Below are 21,089 nucleotides of genomic sequence, written 5' to 3' on the forward strand. Positions count from 1 at the left end.
AAGATTGTGTCCCTGCATCAGGGGAAATCAACCTGAAAAGATTTTTCTTTCGGACACAGTTTTTAAAAATATTTGTCATCAGTACACTTCATTCTGCTAAACAGAACTGCAACACAGAAGTTAGATTGTTGGACAATTTTATTTTTATTTTTGAGCCTGTTTAAACATATATTTCTTGATTGGTAGTTACAGAGTAGTTGTGGGGATGTAAAGTAGAGCATAGGGAATAGTCAATAATCCTATATAATAAAAGGCTAATATGCAAATTGTCCCTATAGGCGGGAGTTTGACCCACTGGAGTTAGACATGCACTGACCACCAGGAGGCAGCGCAAAACATGGCGGGCATCGGCAATGCAGCACTGGCAGTGTGCAGCAATCGAGGCACTACCGGCCACAGTGGGTCCCAACGAGAGCGGGACTGCAGTGGGATGATGGAGCAGGTGAGCGGGCAGCACCAGGCCAAGGTGGGTGCGAAGGGAGGCCCAGGCAGGCAGCCGGGGGAAGGGAGGCCCCGGACGGCAGCTGGAAGGCCCTGATCAGCCCTGATGGCCGGCCTGGCCTAGGGACCCTACCCGTTAACGAATTCGTACACCAGGCCTCTAGTCTATCTTTATAAAAACCCTAATATGCAAATAGACTGAATGGCCAAACAAATGAACCAGTCGTTATGACATGCACTGACCACCAGGGGGTGCCCGCGGAACATGGCTGGCATCAGCAGCAGGCAGCAGAGTGTGAATACAGCAGGCGTTGGCAGCAGCAGGATGGTGGAGCAGATGAGCAGGGGTGCCAGATCAAGGCGGGGCACCACTGTCATTGAGGCAAGCCTCTAGTGCAGTGATGGGGAACCTATGACATGCGTGTCAGAGGTGATAAGTGAACTCATTTTTTGGTTGATTTTTCTTTGTTAAATGGCATTTAAATATATAAAATAAATATCAAAAATATAAATCTTTGTTTTACTATGGTTGCAAATATCAAAAAATTTCTATATGTGACACGGCACCAGAGTTAAGTTAGGGTTTTTCAAAATGCCGACACGCCAAGCTCAAAAGGTTCGCCATCACTGCTCTAGTGGTTACTGAAAATTCTTTGCTGCCGCGCACCACGGTCCCACCCAGTGCTCATACCTGCTGCCAGCACTGGAGCTGCTGCTCCGCGCCATCAGTGGGTGCGAACAGGGCTGGCACTGTCAGCACATGGGAGCAGCGGGAGTGGGGCTGCAACAGACAGGGGACCACGGGGCCGCAGCATGAGGGGCCAGGCAGGGCACAGAGGATGGGCCGAGAAACGCTCCTGTGCCCACCACAGCCTCAAGGCCCACAGTTCCTTTCAAGGTGCATGAATTCGTGCACTGGGCCCCTAGTATTGTAATAACTATGTATGGTGCCAGATGGGTACTGGAAATATCAAGAAGAACACTTACAAAGTATGTGATTGTCTAACCACTATGCTGTACACCTGAAACTAACATAGAATAATATCAAATGTAAACTGCCATTGAAAATTAAATTAAAAATCCTATATAATAAAGAGCTAATATGCTAATTAGGCTGAACAGCAGGACGACCATCTGGACGACCTTCCAGCGAAGCCCAGGGCCAAGATAGCTAGGGCTGTGAGGACTGAGGCAGCTGGGGCTGCAAGGGCCGAGGCAGTCGGGACTGCAAGGACCAAGCCCCTTGCACAAATTTTGTGCATTAGGCCTCTAGTAAATAAATAAAATTAGACAAAAAAATTTTTAAAAAATAAAAATTTTGCTTTAAAAAATCTTTTCTTGGCTAAGTCTCATTAGGGTTTAATTATTTGCTTCTTGTCTTTGTTGTGGCAAAAGTGGCAACCAATTTTACTAGAAAGAAGAAAAGCATGATTTCCAACGAAGATGTAAAACCACATTTATATTTATGAAATATGGCCTTTTAGTCACCTGTAGTCTGAGATGAAAGTGTTATTGTTGTAATTAGCTAGGTAATAGTAATAAAGGAAAGAAAGCAAAGGGAAGTCAGACATTGTTAACATAGTCACCTGGGAAACTTTACCAGGAAGCTGTGGCTTCATACAGCATTGTCCCTCCAGGGGCATTAAAACCCCTCTCTCCCTTCCTGGATTGTTGGGGCAGAAGGAGGAGAAAGGCACATGTGCAGTAGAAATTGGGGTAACACAGGGGAGGTGCTTGCCCGTCAGTCTAGCCTGGGGAACAATGAATTGGCTAGGGTGCATGAAATCTTGGAAAATTAATTGGTTAGTTTGAAGAAGCTCCTCGTTAAAATCCCCAAAGAGTTCCTCTCTCTTGTTTTCTTGTGCTCTCTCTTGCTCCATGACTCACACTCACCCATGCACTTGCCTGTTCTCTCTCCATAGCCATGAGGCCTTAAACAGCCACATGGCCCATGACTGTGCAGACCACACATACAATGGACTGCAGCAGGGAACACAAGCTAAGCTAGCAGATGCTGGATTTGACTGGACTTTAATATGGAGCAGAAGCTATGGGCAGTGACCTTTATTCTGGCCATGCTGAAGATATGGTTGGACTTTTTACATGGCGGGATGGACAGAGATGGAACCTTAGAAGGTTTTACATTCCCACAAAACCCATCCTGCTGTGGAGGCCTCAGGAAATTCATTTCCTCACAGCAGCCCAAGAACTCCACTTCCACCGATAACAAAAGTAAGTTTTACATGATCTTCACTGTTATGTAGAAAACAGAAATTGGGGTAAGAAATCATATTGCTTGAGAAAGGACAAAAAGATGGGGACAATGATACTTGGCACATCCAAAGAAAACATTTAATATCCAAACTCTATAGAAGACATCAGGTAAAATAGAACACATTATGTTGGAAAGACACCCTCCCCCTGTGTTTACTACCATTCACAATACTTCTGACACCAGCTGTATGGGTTTTCCATCCATCAAGCAATCCTAAAACACCAGCTAGGTGTCTTACAATTCAATCCAATTCTGACACTAATCAGAGTTGGTGCAGACGCCACAGGTTAAGGGCATAGTCTTACAAAACCATGCCCACTTCAGTTGCCAAATACAAGTGGTAGATCCCCCATGTTACCCACAACTTCTGTGGACTTGTTTTCAAGTTGGAGGTTCACATTATCACCCCTGCCTCCATCTTACATTCCATCATTTGCTAGAACAGCTCAGAGAACTCAAGGAAACACTATGTTCAACAATCCTATATAATAAAGAAGTAATATGCAAATTAGCTCTCACACCCTCACAAGATGGCTGCCTACAACTAGGCCGGCAGGGGGGTTAGTGAGGGACGACCAAACAACTGAACAGCAGGCTGTGTGTGTGTGGGGGGGGTGGGGGGGGTGAGGAGCGACCAGGCCGGTGGGGGGTGGGAGGGCAGTTGGGAGCGATTAGGCTGGCAGGGGGGCAGTGAGGGGCAACTAGGCTGGCAAAGGGGAGCAGTTGGGAGCAACCAGGCTGGCAGTGAGAACAGTTAGGGGTGATCAGGCCGGCGGGGCGGGGGGGGGGGGGGCACAGTTAGGGGTGACCAGGCAGGCAGGTGAGGGATTAAGAGCCAGCGGTCCAGGATTGTGAGAGGGATATCGGGCCTAAACCGGCAGTTGGACATCCCCAAGGGGTCCCGGATTGGAGAGGGTACAGGCTGGGCCGAGGGGACCTCCCCCTCCCCGACCCGTGCGTGAATTTTGTGCACCAGGCCTCTAGTTTATCATATGACAAAGAATGTCATAAAGGATACAGAAGAACAGCCGTATAATGAGGTATTCAGTGTGAGGACTGAATGGGTCCCTGCACAGGACCTTCTGTCCCCGTGGAGTTGCGTTGCACCACTCTCTCAGTGTGTGGATGTGTTCACCAGTCTGGAAGCTCCCTGAACCCAATATCATCGGCATTTTTATAGAGGCTTCATCATGGTAGGCATGACTAACTATTAACCCTATTCCCGGTCCTTCCCACTTCTCTGTGAATAGGAGTTGGGCTGAAAATTCCAAGCTTCTAACCATGTTTTGGTCTTTCAGGTGACCAGTCTCCACCCAGGTGACAAAGAGTTACCTCCTAAGAACAAAAGACACTTCTATCACCTAGAAAATGCAAAAGGATTTAGAACTCCACATCAGCAACTGGGGTCAAAAATCTTAGAACAAAAGATTCTCCTAACCCCTGTACATGCAAGTGTTTTAGGAGTTCGGTGTCAGAAGCTTGGAGCAGATATATATCTATATCTCTTATCATTTCACATATGTCCAATTATAAACAATTATAAAGAATGTTGGCTGTGCTATTTGGTTTTTTTCCCTGTTTCTTGCCCCTCAAAAGAAGGGGCTGTGCCCTAACCGGTTTGGCTGAGTGGATAGAGTGTCGGTCTTCAGACTGAAGGGTCCCAGGTTTGATTCCAGTCAAGGGCATGTACCTTGGTTGTGGGCACATCCCCAGTGGGAGGTGTGCAGGAGGCAGATGATCGATGTTTCTCTCTCATCGATGTTTCTAACTCTTTATCTCTCTCCCTTCCTCTCTGTAAAAAAAAAAAAAAAAAAAAAAAAAAAAAAAAAAAAAAAAAAAACAATAAAATATATTTTTTTAAAAAAAGAAGGGGCTGTGATCTTTTAAAACAAGCGGTTTCCACAGAGAGAATACTCACTTTTTCTACATGTAGCCCTGAAGAAGGAGAGAGCTGCTGTCTGCAAATCCACTCACCACTATTAACTCAAATGTTAGGAGAGGAAAAAGAAAATACAAAATAGAAATAAACTCTACCCACCCCCAAACATCACTGATAAAGCCTCAGGCACTCGTGAATCTATTGAGTAGTATCTGATGACAAGACTTGTAGGAGGCATTCACCTTTGAAATAGAGTTGAAGAGAACTGTTTTTTAATCTACTTTAAAATTTGTACTGAGTCAATCTTAAATAGCAAAATCTCAGAGTAATTAGATAAGTCATTTACATTCAAGGAGATAGAATTGGCTAATTAGAACTGAAAAATTACAGCTCTGCTGGGTATGCATTTTAATTTGATCTGCTGTCTAGGGCATTGTTATGCTGAACAATTATGGAATAGACCCATATACAGGAAGTGATCATCTACGGAGGGTTTCCTGTAGATTGAGTACCATTAGTAATAATTTTCCTCTTCATCCTTGGGCTATCCTAACAGCATAACAAATTGAAGACCAAGGTTTTTTGGTACTTAGCAAATATCATGTGACTTTGGCAATGGTGAAATGCACAATAATTATGGTTAGTAGTTGGGTCTACCAATAGGGGAAGTGCAAGACAAATTAGCAATGAAGAGCTTCAGAAATGGGAATTTATGGAAGGATTCTAAAAGGAATGGGTTCACTAATTAGGGTCTCTAACAAAATGCACCGTAAAGTCAAATTATTCACAGTAGGGCTTATGCTACTGCACTTTCATGGGGAAGTGGCCAGTGGTTGTGGAGTGCAACAAATCCATTTAATGTGTATATCATAATTTATTTAACCCTTATTTATACACACTCCCCATTTTTAGGGGGGTTTTTGGTTGGTTTGTTTGTTTGTTTTGCTGGTACAATAGTGCTTGGATGTTTGTCCAAAATAAGAATTTCAATGGACAAGTAGGTTTTTTATTTCTCCAATAGTCCTAGAGCTCCTTGGCCTAGAACTCCCACACATTACAATATCTGATTAACCTTGTGGCACTTCAAGTAATACTCACACAGTACTTTATTCTAATATATCAAGTATAAGTCCCTTTTCCTGCAGATACACTCAGATGCCAGTCTCACTCCCCATCCCCCCCACAAAAAAAAACCTTCTCCCTCTTCCTCTACAAGATAATATATAGATCCATTTATTTGCAAGAAAGTATTTCCAAATTCTCTACTAGCTGTCTTCCAATAAATAACAGAACTTGATCTCTTTTTAAAATAATTTTTTAGTTTTTCAATTACAGCTGACATACAATATTTTATTAGTTTCAGGGTACAACATAGTGATTAGACATTTATATAACTTACAAAGTGATCCCCCAATAAATCTAGTACCCATCTGTCACCGTAAATATTATTGACTATATTATATTTCCTATGCTATACATACCCATGATTATCTTGTAACTACCAATTTGTAATTCTTAATCCCTCTTCTTTTTCACCCACCCACCCCCACCTCCCTCCTATCTGGCAATTATCAAAATATCCTCTGTATCTATTTGTTTGTTTTGTTTACTTATTTTGTTTTTTAGCTTTCATACATACGTGAAATTATATGGCATTTCTTTCTCCATCTGACTTATTTCACTCAGCATAGTACCCTCTAGATCCATTCATAATGTTTCAGATAGCAAGATTTTTTTATGGCTGAGTAATACTCCATTGTTACTGGTGCACAAAATTCATGCACTGGGGGCGGGGGGCGGGGGCGGGTTCCTCAGCCTGGCCTGCGCCCTCTCTCAGTCTGGGAACCCATAGGAGCGGGCCTAAGCCATCAGTCAGACAATCTTAGCGCTGCTGCAGAGGTGAGAGAAGCTCCCTCCACCACTGCTGCACTCACCAGCCATGAGCCTGGCTTCTGGCTGAGCGGTGCTCCCCCTGTGGGAATGCATTGACCACCAGGGGGCAGCTCCTGTGTTGAGCGTCTGCCCCCTGGTGATCAGTACATGTCATAGTGACTGGTCAACCGATTGACTGTCTGCCCCCTGCTGGCCAGTGCATGTCATAGCAAGCGGTTGAGCAGCCTTAGCATATCATTAGCATATTATGCTTTGATTGGTTGAACAGACAACCAGACACTTAGCATATTAGGCTTTTATTATATAGGATATACACCACTTCTTATCCATTCGACTACTCATGGACACTTAGGTTGCTTCCATATCTTGGCTACTGTAAATAATGCGTCCATGAACATATGGATGTATATGCCTTTTGATTTAGTGTTTTGCATTTCTTTGGATAAATACCCGGGGGTGGAATTGCTAGGCCCTTTCTTCATCTCTTTTTGTTAAAGTTGATTTTGACTGGTGTAAGTATTGCTACCCCAGCTTTCTTTTTGTTTCCATTTTCATGAAATAAAAGTAAAATGCCTAGGAATAAACTTAACAAAACTTGTGAAGGACCTATACCGGGTGGGTCAAAAGTAAGTTCACAGTTGTTTGTATGGAAAATAAAACAATAGTGAATAAATAATAATACAAGAATAAACTATGTTTTGCATACTCACAACTGTAAACCTATTTTTGACCTCACCCTGTACACTGAAAACTGAAAGACATTATTAAAAGAAATTAAAGAAGACAAAAACAAATAAAAAGATATTCCATCTTTATGGACTGGAAGAATCAACATTAGTTAAAATGCCCACATTACCCAAAGCAATACATAAACCTAATATAATCTCCATCAAAATCCCAATGGTATTTTTTAAAGAAATAAAAAAAATTATCTTATTTGTATGGAACTACAGAAGACCCCAAATAACAAAAGCAATTCTGAGGGGGGAAAAAAAAGCCAAAAGTATCACATCCACTGACTTCATATTATACCACAAAGCAACAATAATCAAAACAGCATGGTATTGCCGAAACCGGTTTGGCTCAGTGGATAGAGCGTCGGCCTGCGGACTGAAAGGTCCCAGGTTCGATCCCGGTCAAGGGCATGTACCTGGGTTGCGGGCATATCCCCAGTAGGAGATGTGCAGGAGGCAGCTGATCAATGTTTCTCTCTCATCGATGTTTCTAACTCTATCTCTCTCCCTTCCTCTCTGTAAAAAATCAATAAAATATATTTTTAAAAAAAAACAGCATGGTATTGACAGAAAACCAGGCACACAAATCAAGGGAACACAACTGAGAACTCAGAAATAAACCCACATGTATAGAGGCAAATAATTTGTCACCAGCCAGCTAAAATACAATGGAGAAAAGAAAACCTCTTCCACAAAAGGTGCTGGGAAAATTGGAAAGCCACATGCAAAAGAATGAAACTAGACTGCTATTTGACACCATACCAAAAAAATTAACTTAAAATGGATCGAAGAACTAAACATAAGACCTGAAACAATAAAATACATAGAAGAAAACATATGGAGCTTCCTCTTAGAAGGAATTTTATGAATTTGACCTTAAAAGCAAGGAAATTAAAAACAAAAATAAGTGGGATGGCCCTGGCTGGTGTTGCTCAGTGGCTAGAGCATCAGCCCATGCACTGCAGAGTCTCAGGTTCAATTCCAGTCAAGAGCACATACCAGGGTTGCAGGTTCAATCCCTGGCCTCAAATCATAGTGCATGTGGGAGGCAATTAATCGATGTGTCTCTCTCACGTTGATGTTTCTCTCTCTCTCCTTCCCTTTCTCCCTCTCTTACACTTTCTCTAAAAAACAATGGAAAAAATATCCTCAGATAAGGATTAATAAAAATAAAATATTTTTTAAATGGGACTATATCAAACTAAAAAGCTTCACATCTAAAAAAAAAAAATCAACATCCTCTGTGGGAAAGAAATTGTTACATGATTAAACACCTTTTTCTTAGCAAAACAGAAAGAGGGCATATGTGTGACAAACATGAGAAAAATACAAAATAAAAAAATTTAAAAATCAACAAAATCAAGAAGCAACCAACAAAACAGGGAAAGACATTTGCAAACAATACCTATAATAAGGGATTAATATCCAAACACATTTTTAAAAATCATATACTCAACAACAACAAAAAATAGTGCAATTTAAAAATAGGCAGCCCAGTGTGGCTCAGTTGGTTGGTTGTTGTCCTGTGCACCAGAAGGTGGCAGTGGATTTGATTCTAGGTCAGGGCACATGCCTGGGTTTTGGGCTCAATCCCCAGTAGGGACATACAGGAGGCAGCCAATCAATGTGTTCGTTCGTTCTCTCTCTCTCTCTCTCTCTCTCTCTCTCTCTCTCTCCCTCTAAAATCAATAAAAACATACCTTCTAAAAAAAATAAAGGACAGAGGACCTGAACAGATACTTCTCCCTAAAAGATTTGCAAATGGTCAACAGGTAGTATATGAAAAGATGCTCAACTTCACTAGCTATTAGGCAAATGCAAATCAAAACTATGAGATACCACACTATACCTGTTAGAATGGCTATGACCAACAAGACAAGAAATAACAAGTGTTGGAGAGGATGTGGAGAAGAAAGAACCCTCACACACAGCTGGTGGGCGTGTGAATTGTTACAGCCACTATAGAAAACAGTATGGAGGTTCCACAAAAAGAAAAGAGCTGCCATAGGACCCAGCAATCCCTCTTCTGAATATCTAGCTGAAATATCTGAAACCCTTTCATTCATAAAGATAGAAGTGCCCCTATGTTTATTGAAGCATTCTTCACAGGAACCACAACATGGAAACAACCTATGTGTTATTTAATGAGTGACGGGATAAAGAAGATCTGGTACATATATACAATGGAATACTATTTGACCATAAGAAAAGACAAAATATTGCCACTTGTGACAATACAGATGAGCCCTGAATTATGATGTTAAATGAAATATGTCAGATGAAAAAGAACAAAAATCATATGATTTCACTCCTAGGTTCCATATAAAACTAAAGCAACAAACAAAAAAGACTCACTGACACAGGTAACAGGGGTGGCTGACACAGCAGAGGGTACGGGGGTTGAAGGGAGGTAAAGGGGGTCGGAAATAGGGTGATGGAAGGAGACCAGACTTTGGGCAGTGAGCACACAATGCAATATACAAATGATGTGTTCCAGAACTGTACACTTTAAACGTATATAATCATATTAACCAATGTCGCCAGAATACATAGAATTTTTTAAAAGCACACACACATAAAAATGGGAGGGGCCAGTCTGAACACAGCTCTGTGTCCTCAAAGTTGGGGCCCTGGTTGCACCCAGGAATCCTCAGGGCTGTGGTGGGCTTTGTTGGTGTAACTGTGTATGGCTTGGTGGAGGGTGATTCGTCAGCATTCCAGAGGGGTCCCTAGGAAGTTCTTTTCTGAGCAGTAACTCCAGTAGGGGACTCCTAGCAGGCACCTCACTTTCTGATGATAGAGCCCAATAGAACCTAGAACCCTGGTAACCAAGCAGCCACATTCTAGAGAAGGCCCTGCCCAGCTCACTTGAGTGGAGATGCTCGAGAGAGTAACATGTTCTGTGGCTGTGTCCCCAGGTCCCGAGGTTGTGGCCTTAGGTAAGCTGTTCCAATGTGGCAGATGTTGAGTAAGGTCTCACCCCAGACACCTCTGGCACTTTTCTTGCAGGGACCCAAAGATAATACAGGGAGGCCCAGGATAGTCCAGTTTAGGCCTGGCCACCACTCTGATCCACCTGAGCAGCCCTTTGTCCTGTGTGTGGTCGTCGTGTGTGTGTGTGTGTGTGTGTGTGTGTGTGTGTGTGTGTGTAAAGGGGGGTTCACATGGAAAGGTGAGGTGGTCATGTTCAGATCCCAAGTCAGGGCTGGCTGGGTGAACATTGAGTATGCAGCAGTGCCCTTCTGCCCAAGGATTATCCCAAGCCCTGGAGGTGAATCTTATTTCACCCAGGTGGAGGTCTGTGCCTGATATGGAAGCAGAAGGTCAAGTGGGCAGAAGTACCAGCAACTAGAGCCAGGCAGGGCTCTGATGTCACCAGACCAACTGCCAGTCATTGCCATTTCAGAGCTCCACCTAGGAGATAGCTGATGGGGACACCTACTCCAACTCCATGAGTGAGTGGCAGGTGCTCCACCACCAAGAGCCAGTACAGGCTTGAAATGAGTATGGGCACTGAGGAATCTCCAGAACCCAGGCCTAGGACTGGTGGGGAAAGGCCTCCTGCCCAGATCTCACCCAGGCTACTCCCCTGTAAAAGAAATTTTAGACAAAGCAGGCAGGTTTAGGGAGTCTTAGAGATAAAGAGGGTCCAAGGGAGAGGAATGCGTAGATAGGGGCTTGAATGCTTACCTTACTTGTACAGAGGAAAGAGAAATGCCATGGGGGGGGGGGGGGGGGCCGCGGGTGGTCCAGGCAGATAGAAACATTTCTGACCTGAGCAATTAAAACAGCCATAAAACAAGGACAGAGGTATCTCTGGCCTGAGCAGCTGGGAGATCAAAAGCAACTCCAACCAGCAAGATTAGGGGGCTTTGAGCTTTGAAACTAATACTATGTAGCAAAGTGACCAATGAGGAAGGCAAGGGGGTCCTAAATTTAGAAAGGATCTAATTAGAAAAGGTCGTGTTCAGGAAAAGAGCTGCAGCAGTCTTTATAAATTCAGAGACAAAGAGATTCAGCAGATTTCAGATTTTACAAATTTCGATTTTTGGACTTAGATTTTTCCCATTAGGGAGAGAGCAGGTTTTTCCCATTTGGGGAGCCCCCTCCCCAAGGGATCCCCTTTGGGGATACCCTTGCCCAAATGAAGTTTGTATATGCTTCCAATAAACTTCCACATTTTTATTAAAGAAATCTGTTAGTCCGAGAGTTTATTCTTCAAACTTCATGAGGACAAGGACCCACAAGAAGTTAAGTCTGCACCCCAAACCCCATGTTACACCTGGATTATTCCAGGGTCTCCAGGTAACTCAACATTTAGATTTTACTGCAGTGTTTTATATTTTTGTTGTACTATGTGTGTATTTTACTTATATAATAAAATAGCTATTTAAAAGAAGGAAATAAAAGACTGTGGTTTCCACGCTCCAAGACGACCTCCAATGATCCCTATATCCCATATTCATACCCTTGTGTAGTCCTCCTCCCAGACTATACTAAGGCTGTCTATGTGATCAATAGGATTTGGCAGAAGTTACAGTAAGTCGCTTTTAAGTTTCACAACAAAAACCTATGGATTCTGGGTGGTCTTTCTGGCTTTTGGAGGCTCTGTCTTTCTCGGTAGGTCTGTCTCAGTCACTCACTCTTTGGGAACCCAGGTTGTGAACAGCCCTATTGAGAGGCCCACATGGTGAGGAGCCAAAGCCTCCTTTGAAGAGCAACGTAAGTGAGCTGGAAGCAGACCTCTCAACTGTTTACACACAGCAGCCTTGGCCAACAACTTGACTGCAACCTCTTGAGCGACCTTGAGCTAGAAACACCCAGCTAAGCCATTTCCGAATTCCTGACCCTCAGAAACTGTGCAAGATCATAAATGTTTGTTGTTTTATGTTTCAAGTTTTAGGGATATGCAGCAATAGATAACTAATACAGACTGCTCCCCCTGGAGAAATAAAAACATCATTGCTAAAATAAGCTGCTAAGGAACCTGGTTTCTAATCTCAGGAGAGCGCTGGCTAGCAGTATCATTGCTATGCTAACAACTTTCTGTGACCAGACTCCCATCTGCTGCCTCAGACTCAGTATAACTCAAACTAAACTCATCAGCTTGCCGCTCACCTATGGTTTTCTTTTTTATTATTATTCAATTTATTGGGGTGACATTGGCTAATATTATCCAGGTTTTTTATTCCTCTTCATAAGTTCATCCTCCTCCCATGACCCCAAGCCTAACACGTCTTACCTGGGTTATCCCCAAAATAGAGCCAGAGATGATGGCTTCCATTTAAGTAGTTTGATAGTGAGGGACAGGAGAGTAAAACAGGAAAGGAATCCGACTACCTCAAGGATGTGTTATCAAGTTGGCTAACACGACAGGCTCCTGGGGTGTTCAAACACCTTATTTCCCGACTTCCCACCAGGAAAAGGGAAAAGGACCATGTGTTTAACTGCTCTCAGCTCTGTTGATCAAGTGTTGCCCCATGGGGTATTAATCCCCCAATATTCTTCTGTTACAACTGCTGAGTGCCAAGCAGGTTCTCAAAGGCACAGGAGCCCCAGGGCAGGAAGCAAGAAGCACACAGTTCGAGCCTGCAAGTATGATCAGGTTGACACTGAGTGAAGCTGTTTAAAACCTAACAGGAGCTTGCTGCCAAGGCTCTGGTCAGAATAAGGATGGAGCAATAGGATTTAGAGCCCTGTTCCAGACGTGTTCCAATCCAACCCACATCCAAGTAGTGCCAAAGCCTTTCTATTTTACAAACATATGTCATCGCCTCCATCGATCTCCCCTTTTCTCCATTTTCACAGCCACTGACTTAGTCCAGGTTTCCACTGCCTCTTGCACCAGCCACCAAACTAGAGTTTTCTAAGGACAGACACCCAGATGGAGTAACTCCCAATGTTACTTCTCTTTCAACAAACAGTCCCAATCATGAGCCAGGCAGAACTCTGGGTCAGAAAGTAACCAATTCCCGTACCTCCCAGCTCACCTCTGTAAAACAACCCAGAGACAGACCGGGCTGGTGACCCAGAGGTTTTCAGCAAAGAGAATGATTCTCTGCTGGACCAGCCAGCCAGGCAACTGCACAGAATCCCAGCCTGGAACCAAGAAATGTTTTTTGCTGCCTCTGTGGCAACAGAGATGAAGTTGTTATACGTCCGGAATCAGAGAAATTCAGGTAAGTTAGAGAATATATCTCAGTTTTATTCACTATGCCTTTGAAAAGCATTCAAAACTTCGAAAAATAATCTATTCCATAACTTCACAGCTACTAGTAATTGGCTCCAAGGTATGTTTTACCTTGCCTGGGGACATTCACCCCCTTACACACTTTATGAATTAAAATATTAGGCAATATTCTATACTGTAACTTTTTTTAAAGTTGATACTAGATTATTTTTAAAAATTCCTTGGCATATTTTCTGATTTGATTCCTACTAATAGTACAAGCATGTTCATTGAATCTCAGGAAACGAAATTCTAGTTTCAAGCTAGTTATTCTATGTATACTACAAACCTAGTGCTCCTGAATTACTTGTAATTAGTTGTATTGTAAACTCATATCTGTTTAGTTTTAATTATCTTCATCATAAATGAAAGTCCATTGTCACAGGTTGTCTTGTTATATGAATGAAGAACACCCGGAATGGATAATTAGCTGTGCAACAAATCACCTTGGACTACAAGCTGTCATTAATCATTATTTCATCCCTTTCGTGGGAGAATCATGAGGTTAAGACCATAACAAAGTCAAAATGAAGTCAACTTGACTCTCGACAAAATGTAAAATAATAATGTAAAAAATGGTTTTCTTACTGAAATTCCTTAAAGTGGTGTGTGTCTGTGTGAGCAAGTGTGCATGTGTGTAAATGCAAACATCTAGTCACATATAAAACACGCATATTTACCCACACATCTACATATACACGTGACATAAAAATGCATGTATAAACATACACATTCTACATACTTTATTTATCCCAGCCATTATCTTTATGGAAACCAAACTAGGACAGAAAACTGAAGTTTATTTGCACATTTAATAGAGTTACTCAGGGACAGCCTAAACTGCCAAAGTTTTTCCCATAACCCTGTGAAGAACAGAATTTTCTTCCTTTCTGAGAATGAACTTCCTTGGAGAGACAAAATTCCTTTCTGGGTAAATTTTGGCCGCTAGAAGTCCATAGAGGGAAAGCTTACATTATAATGTTAAGTGGAAAATGCTGGGTACAAAACTGGATCAACAGAACAAGCCCAGCTATATAAACATGTTGAAAAAAAAGACTGGAAAGAAATGTGCCAAAATGATAACAGTGCTTGTTTCTGGGTTTTCCTTCTTTCTGCATTTACAGTTTCCAAATCCTTATATAACAATCTTGTACTAATTTTATAGTTGGAAAAACTCAACTAAAAAAAATCCATGGAAATCTTGATTATAGAGAATCTCACTAAAAAGCCACATTGACCAGGCAGCAAATGCCAAGGATATTGCAAGGGACTATTTTTTACCTCAGCATGGAAAATTGAAAATTGAATTTGTTTTGCAAGACTTTGGTTTGGGAAATTTCAGCTGTGGAATCTGAAACCCTATTTGAAAGATAAGCAGAAAAAATAAATGGGCTTTGAGCTACTGCAAAAGGTACTTCCTAGCTATGATGATGCTACATTTAAAATTGGTAAAAGTCTTTGGAGTTTTATAAAGAGCTTTCACAGGATAAGGTATCGCAATGAGCCTTAGTTTGCGACACAGAAAACTCCAGTGTGAGTTTGGCCTCCATCTGTGGGGGGCTATAATCAACTTAAAGGTATTTTGTAAACTGGAAAATGCTCTAAAAATGTAATTTGAAGGGATACTAGGATATAGGCAGGGAGGGTGCTTGAACTTAATTTTAAAAATGAGGAAAATGGAGGCACACAGAAACTACTGTGATTGCAGCATGAGTTGTAGTAGAAAAAAACACACACCTTGAGACAACCTAAATATTCATCATCAAGAGAATTAGTAGAAAAGTTACAAAAATGATACAAACCAGAGTTACACAAATCAACAAGGATGGACCTCACAAACATAGCTTTGAAGTAAAAAAATGAAGTTATAGAATAATACATAGAGACTGTTATATTAAATGACATCCAAACAATAGTCTATCCATCAAAAATATGGCAGTATTTGTAGTAAAAATACAAAAGATACCAATGGGAATGTAAGTACCAGTACAGGATTGTGGTTACCTGTGGCGGGAGGGGCAGAGAGAAGAATACAATCGGTGTTTCATTTTTTACTAATTATGCTAAGATGTGAGTGCACTGGTGTTCACTGTATTCTCCTCTATACCTTCTACATGTGAAATATCTCATACTATAATTATTACTGACCACTTACTATGTGCCTAGCATTGGGCAGTTTTCCATACCCCCACAAGGGGTATCCCACTGTAACAGCTGAAGATGCCAGCTCAGTCCCCTTCAATCACATGTCCAACAATGCATGTGGCAGACAAAGGCCTAGAATTTGTCTCCATCTCATAGCACTATCCCCAAGGATCTTAAACACCAAGGACTCGGTAACCCTGGGGCTGGGTGTGAGAAGAAGCATTAGAATAGAACCGCAACCTGTTCTTACAGCAGGCAGCCGACTCTGGTTTTCCCTCCCCAAGCACAGGCACTCTATTTCTTGGAAATATCATCTTAGGAGTTGTGGCTGTTTTTGCCAGTTAATGGGCTTTTGCTTTCTCAATGAAGAAAGAAAACATCACTGCCCCAGCTACCCTTTTCACACCCAAGTTACCATTCCCCAAAGCACACACAGGACAGCTGGGTCTCTCTGCAGGAAGTGAATGCTTCTGCATGATAGTCATAACCTCCTCTCTTCTCCATGAGGACGTTTTTTAACAGTGCTCTCTGTCTGTGGTTTTACTGTTTGTTGTTGTCTGAATGGAAGGAATGAGTAACTGGCATTGAGTTGGGAATATGTAGACTGTGACACAAATCCTGAGTTCCAGATCCAGTTCATGGTCTCAGCCTTGACTTTATTGTACTTCCAAAGAAAACAGAGTTGAATGAACTGTCATTAAAAAGCCATGCTTTCTGGAGGTTTGGAAAATTCTTATTTTTCCCCATCCCTGGACTCACCACTTTGTACCAGCAGTAGGCTGCCACTTGTAAGATAAAGAAAGTAGAGTCCGTATTTCACTGTTCCTACAATACTACAGCATTGAGGAAGTGTGATGTGGCAAAAAGGACTCTATCCTTGGAACTGGGCCATCTGGTTCTGGTTCTAGACATGTATTCTAACCACTTCTGCCTCTCTTTTTTCATCGCTAAAATGACAGGGCTGGGCTAAATGAACTCTAAAGATCTTCCCAGCTCCAATTACATGGAATAACATAAATAAAACATATACAGAATAAAGAAATATTTAAATGATGAAAGATGTCATAAATAATATACTACAAATAAGTTTTATTTAACGAAAGGCCCTGTGCATGAAATTTGTGCACTGGAGGGGGGGGGGGTTGTCCCCTCAGCCCCGCCTGAGCCCTCTCCATTCTGGGACCCCTCAGGGGATGTCTGCCTGCACACTCCTTACCGCTCTGCTTGCTGCTCCTTAGCAGCAGGCTCCTTACTGCTCAGCTTGCTGTTCCTTAGCGCTGCTGCGCGAAGGCAGGAGAGGTTCCCGCCACCACTGCTGCCAGCCATAAGCCTGACTTCTGGCTGAGCAGCCACTCCCCCTGTGGGAGCGCACTGGCCACCAGGGGGCAGCTCCTGCATTAAGCATCTGCCCCCTGGTGGTTAGTGCGCATCATAGTGACTGGTCATTCCAGTCGTTCTGCTGTAACAGTTGCTTAGGTGATAATATATATAGATAATGGTAAGATTGTTTAACCATTAGTAACTTATCTTAAATTAGTAATTATTAAATAATAGCTTAATAAACTTACACAATAAAATATTTAATATTATTCAGTGAGAGCAGTGAGATTATATATGCTTCATTACTGGAATTCTTGGCAAAATTTTTAGTGATGAAGCAAGTGGGTGCTTTAATTCTAGTTCAGTTAATTTCAATATTTGACTTAAATATCTGTCACAGCTGGAAAAAATACCTCAAAAAATTCATGAAATCAAATGGAAGAAGTGTGTCATTGGCTATACTTACTGAATCATCATATTCAGTTTTCAATTTCATGTATTAAACTTGAAAAATACCTTTTTTGAGATTTTCCTAGTAAATTTTCATCTTTTTGCCCATTTAATATCTTTTTATTTTTCAGTAACATTTGACATACAACATTATATTAGCGTTAAGTATAGAACACAGTGATTAGACATTTGTAAAACTTATGAAGTAGTCATCCCAATAAATCTAGGAGCCATCTGACATCATCCATAGTCATTAAAATATTATTGACTATACTCCCTATGCTATACTTTACATCACCATGATTAATATCATAGCTACCAATTTGTACTTCTTTTTTTTTTTTCTTTTTTTTAAATATATTTTATTGATTTTTCACAGAGAGGAAGGGAGAGAGACAGAGAGAGCTAGAAACATCGACGAGAGAGAAACATCGATCAGCTGCCTCCTGCACATCCCCCACCGGGGATGTGCCCGCAACCCAGGCACATGCCCTTGACCGGAATCGAACCCGGGACCTCTCAGTCCGCAGGCTGACGCTCTATCCACTGAGCCAAACCGGTTTCGGCCCAATTTGTACTTCTTAATCCCTACCTTTTTTCATCCATCTCTCCAACTGCTCACCCATCTGAAAACCATCAAAATGTTTTCTGTGTTTATGAGTTTATTGCTGTTTGGTTCGTTTATTTTGCTTTTTAGCTTCCACATATAAGTGAAATCATATGGTATTTGTCTTTCTGTGACTTACTTCACTTGGCATAATACCCTCTAGGTTAGTGATGGCGAACCTTTTGAGCTCAGCGTGTCAGCATTTTGAAAAACCCTAACTTAACTCTGGTGCAGTGTCACATATAGAAATTTTTTAATATTTGCAACCATAGTAAATTTTTGATATTTATTTTATATATTTAAATGCCATTTAACAAAGAAAAATCAACCAAAAAAATGAGTTCGCATGTCACCTCTGACACGTGTCATAGGTTCGTCATCACTGCTCTAGGTCCATCCATGTTGTTGCAGATGGCAAGATTTCATTATTTTATGGCTGAGTAATATTCCATTGTATATATCCATTCATCTATTGATGGACACTTAGGTTGTTTCCATATTTGACTATTGTAAATAAACTGCAATGAATATATGGATGTACATGTCTTTTTCAATCAGTGTTTTTGAGATTTCTTCAGATAAATACCCAGAAGTAAAATTGCTGGGTCCTTCTTTGTCCCTTGTTATAGCCTATATTTTAAAGTCTATTTTGTCTGCTTTAAGTATTGCTCCCTAAGCTTTTTTTTTAATTTCCATTTTCATTAAATACTAGAGGCCCGGTGCACGAAATTCATGCGGGGAGGGGGGGGTGGTCCCCTCAGCCTGGCCTGCACCCTCTTGCAGTCCAGGCCCCCTTGCTCCTTACCGCCCACCTGCTCACTGCTCCTTACTGCTTGGCTCGCTGCATCTGCCTCCTGGTGGGGAAGGACCTCGGGAGGGCTCCAGGGTGTGTCCAGCCTGTCTTGCTCAGTCCCTATTGGCCAGACCCCAGCAGCAAGCTAACCTACTAGTCAGAGCATCTGCTCCCTGGTGGTCAGTGTACATCATAGCGACTGGTCAACCACTCAACTGTCTGCCCCCTGGTGGTCAGTGCACATCATAGTGAGCAGTTGAGAGGCCTTAGCATATCATTAGCATATTACGCTTTGGTTGAACAGCTGACTGGACAACCAGACACTTAGCATATTAGAGCCTCTCATCTAAAACATTCTGAGTGCCAAAAGCCTATCTTCCAGAAACAGTTCTGAACTCGTGGAAATTTCTTAAAACTCTTCAGACAAGCTTTTTGAGACTTGTACAAAAGGTGGAAACTGAGCAAATTCATTTCAGCTTCAACTCCAGCACTGTATCAAGGAAAAAATTGGGAAAATAGAACTGCATTTTCCTTGATGGTTGTCAGTCATGTCATAAGAACTTATGGGAGAGTAAAAATCATTAAAGCCACAGGGAGCTATTATGAGGCTGGAGTCTCCTCTTTTTTTTTCTTTCTTTTTTTTAATACTGTATTTTTAATTTTTTCATTATTATTACTTTTTATATTTTTTGATTTTTTACAGAGAGGAAGAGAGAGGGATAGAGAGTTAGAAACATCGATGAGAGAGAAACATTGATCAGCTGCCTCCTGCACAACCCCACTGGGGACGTGCCCGAAACCGAGGTACATGCCCTTGACCAGAATCGAACCCAGGACCCCCCAGTCCACAGGCCAATGCTCTATCCACTGAGCAAAACCGGCTAGGGCAGGATGGAGTCTCTTCTAATTTCATTTTAAGGTTATAATCTAAAGACAATACCAAATGTAATGCTAAATGCAATAACAGTGAACATGTGATTTTTTAAATGTCTCTGGAATCCTCCAGATTATGGCCTTACCACCACCAGCAATCCGGCATGAACCAGGTACAACCCCTATCTGAATAGTAATAATTATTATAATAATTCATAAGTACTTACTATAAATCAATCACTGTTCTCAGTAATCCTATCTAATAAAAGAGAAACATGGTAATGGGCGTACGACCGCTACCCTTCCCATTGGCTAATCATGGCTAATCAGCAAGATATGCAAATTAACTGCCAGCAAAGATGGCGGCTGGCAGCCAGGCAGCTTAAAACTAACATGAGGCTTGCTTGCTTCAGTGACGGAGGAAACCAACATTCCCAGCCTGCCGCTGCAGGCCTCTGAGTTGCAACTCTAAGCAACTATGCAACAAATATAGAAGCTAAACAAAACCCCAGAAACCTGCTTTAGTCCTGGGCTTCAGCCAGCAGATAGCAACATTATAAGCAAAGGCCAGAAACCTACTTTCAGCAGCAGAGGCCTAAGAGCTGGAGCCAAGCCTCAAAGCTAAAGCTGGCCCAGAATAAAAAAAGAAAAAGAAAAAAAGGAGCGGTTGGGAGCTTCAGTCACCCCCAGTCTGAAAACAGCCCTCAGCCCCTCACCCAGACTGGCCAGGCACCCCAGTGGGGAGCCCCACCCTGAAGGGTGTGTGGCCAGCTGCAAACAGCCATCATCCCCTCACCCAGGCTGGCCAGGCACCCCAGTGGGGACCCCCACCCTGATCCAGACACCCTTCAGGGCAAACCAGCCAGCACCCACCCGTGCACCAGGCCTCTATCCTATATAGTAAAAGGGTAATATGCCTCCCAGCACCAGGATCAGCATGACAGGGGGCAGCGCCCCAACCCCCTGATTGGCCCCGCTCTGTGCGTGACAGGGGGTGGCGCCACAACCTCCCCATCGACCCTGCCTTGAATGTGACAGGGGACGGTGCCCCAACCCCCCAATCGGCCCTACCCTGATCGTGACTGAGGGTGGCATCACAACCTCCCAATCCGCCCTGCTCTGTGATGACAGGGGGCGGCGCCCCAACTTCCCAATCGGCCCTGCTCTGAGCCCGACCAGGGGCTGCACCTAGGGATTGGGCCTGCCCTCTGCCATCCAGGAGCAGGCCTAAGCCAGCAGGTCGTTATCTCCCGAGGGGTCCCAGACTGCGAGAGGGCACAGGCTGGGCTGAGAGACCCCCCTCCCCCTGAGTGCACAAATTTTTGTGCACTGGGCCTCTAGTTTACATATAATAATTCATTTAATAACCTATTTAACAGATGAAGAAACTGAGACACAGAGAAGTTAATTAACTTGCCTAAGGACACATAGCTATTAGGCTAGTAGGGTT

This window comes from Myotis nattereri, assembly GCF_964212035.1.
Source record: "Myotis nattereri genome assembly, chromosome: 13".
NCBI classification, from domain to species: Eukaryota; Metazoa; Chordata; class Mammalia; order Chiroptera; family Vespertilionidae; genus Myotis; species Myotis nattereri.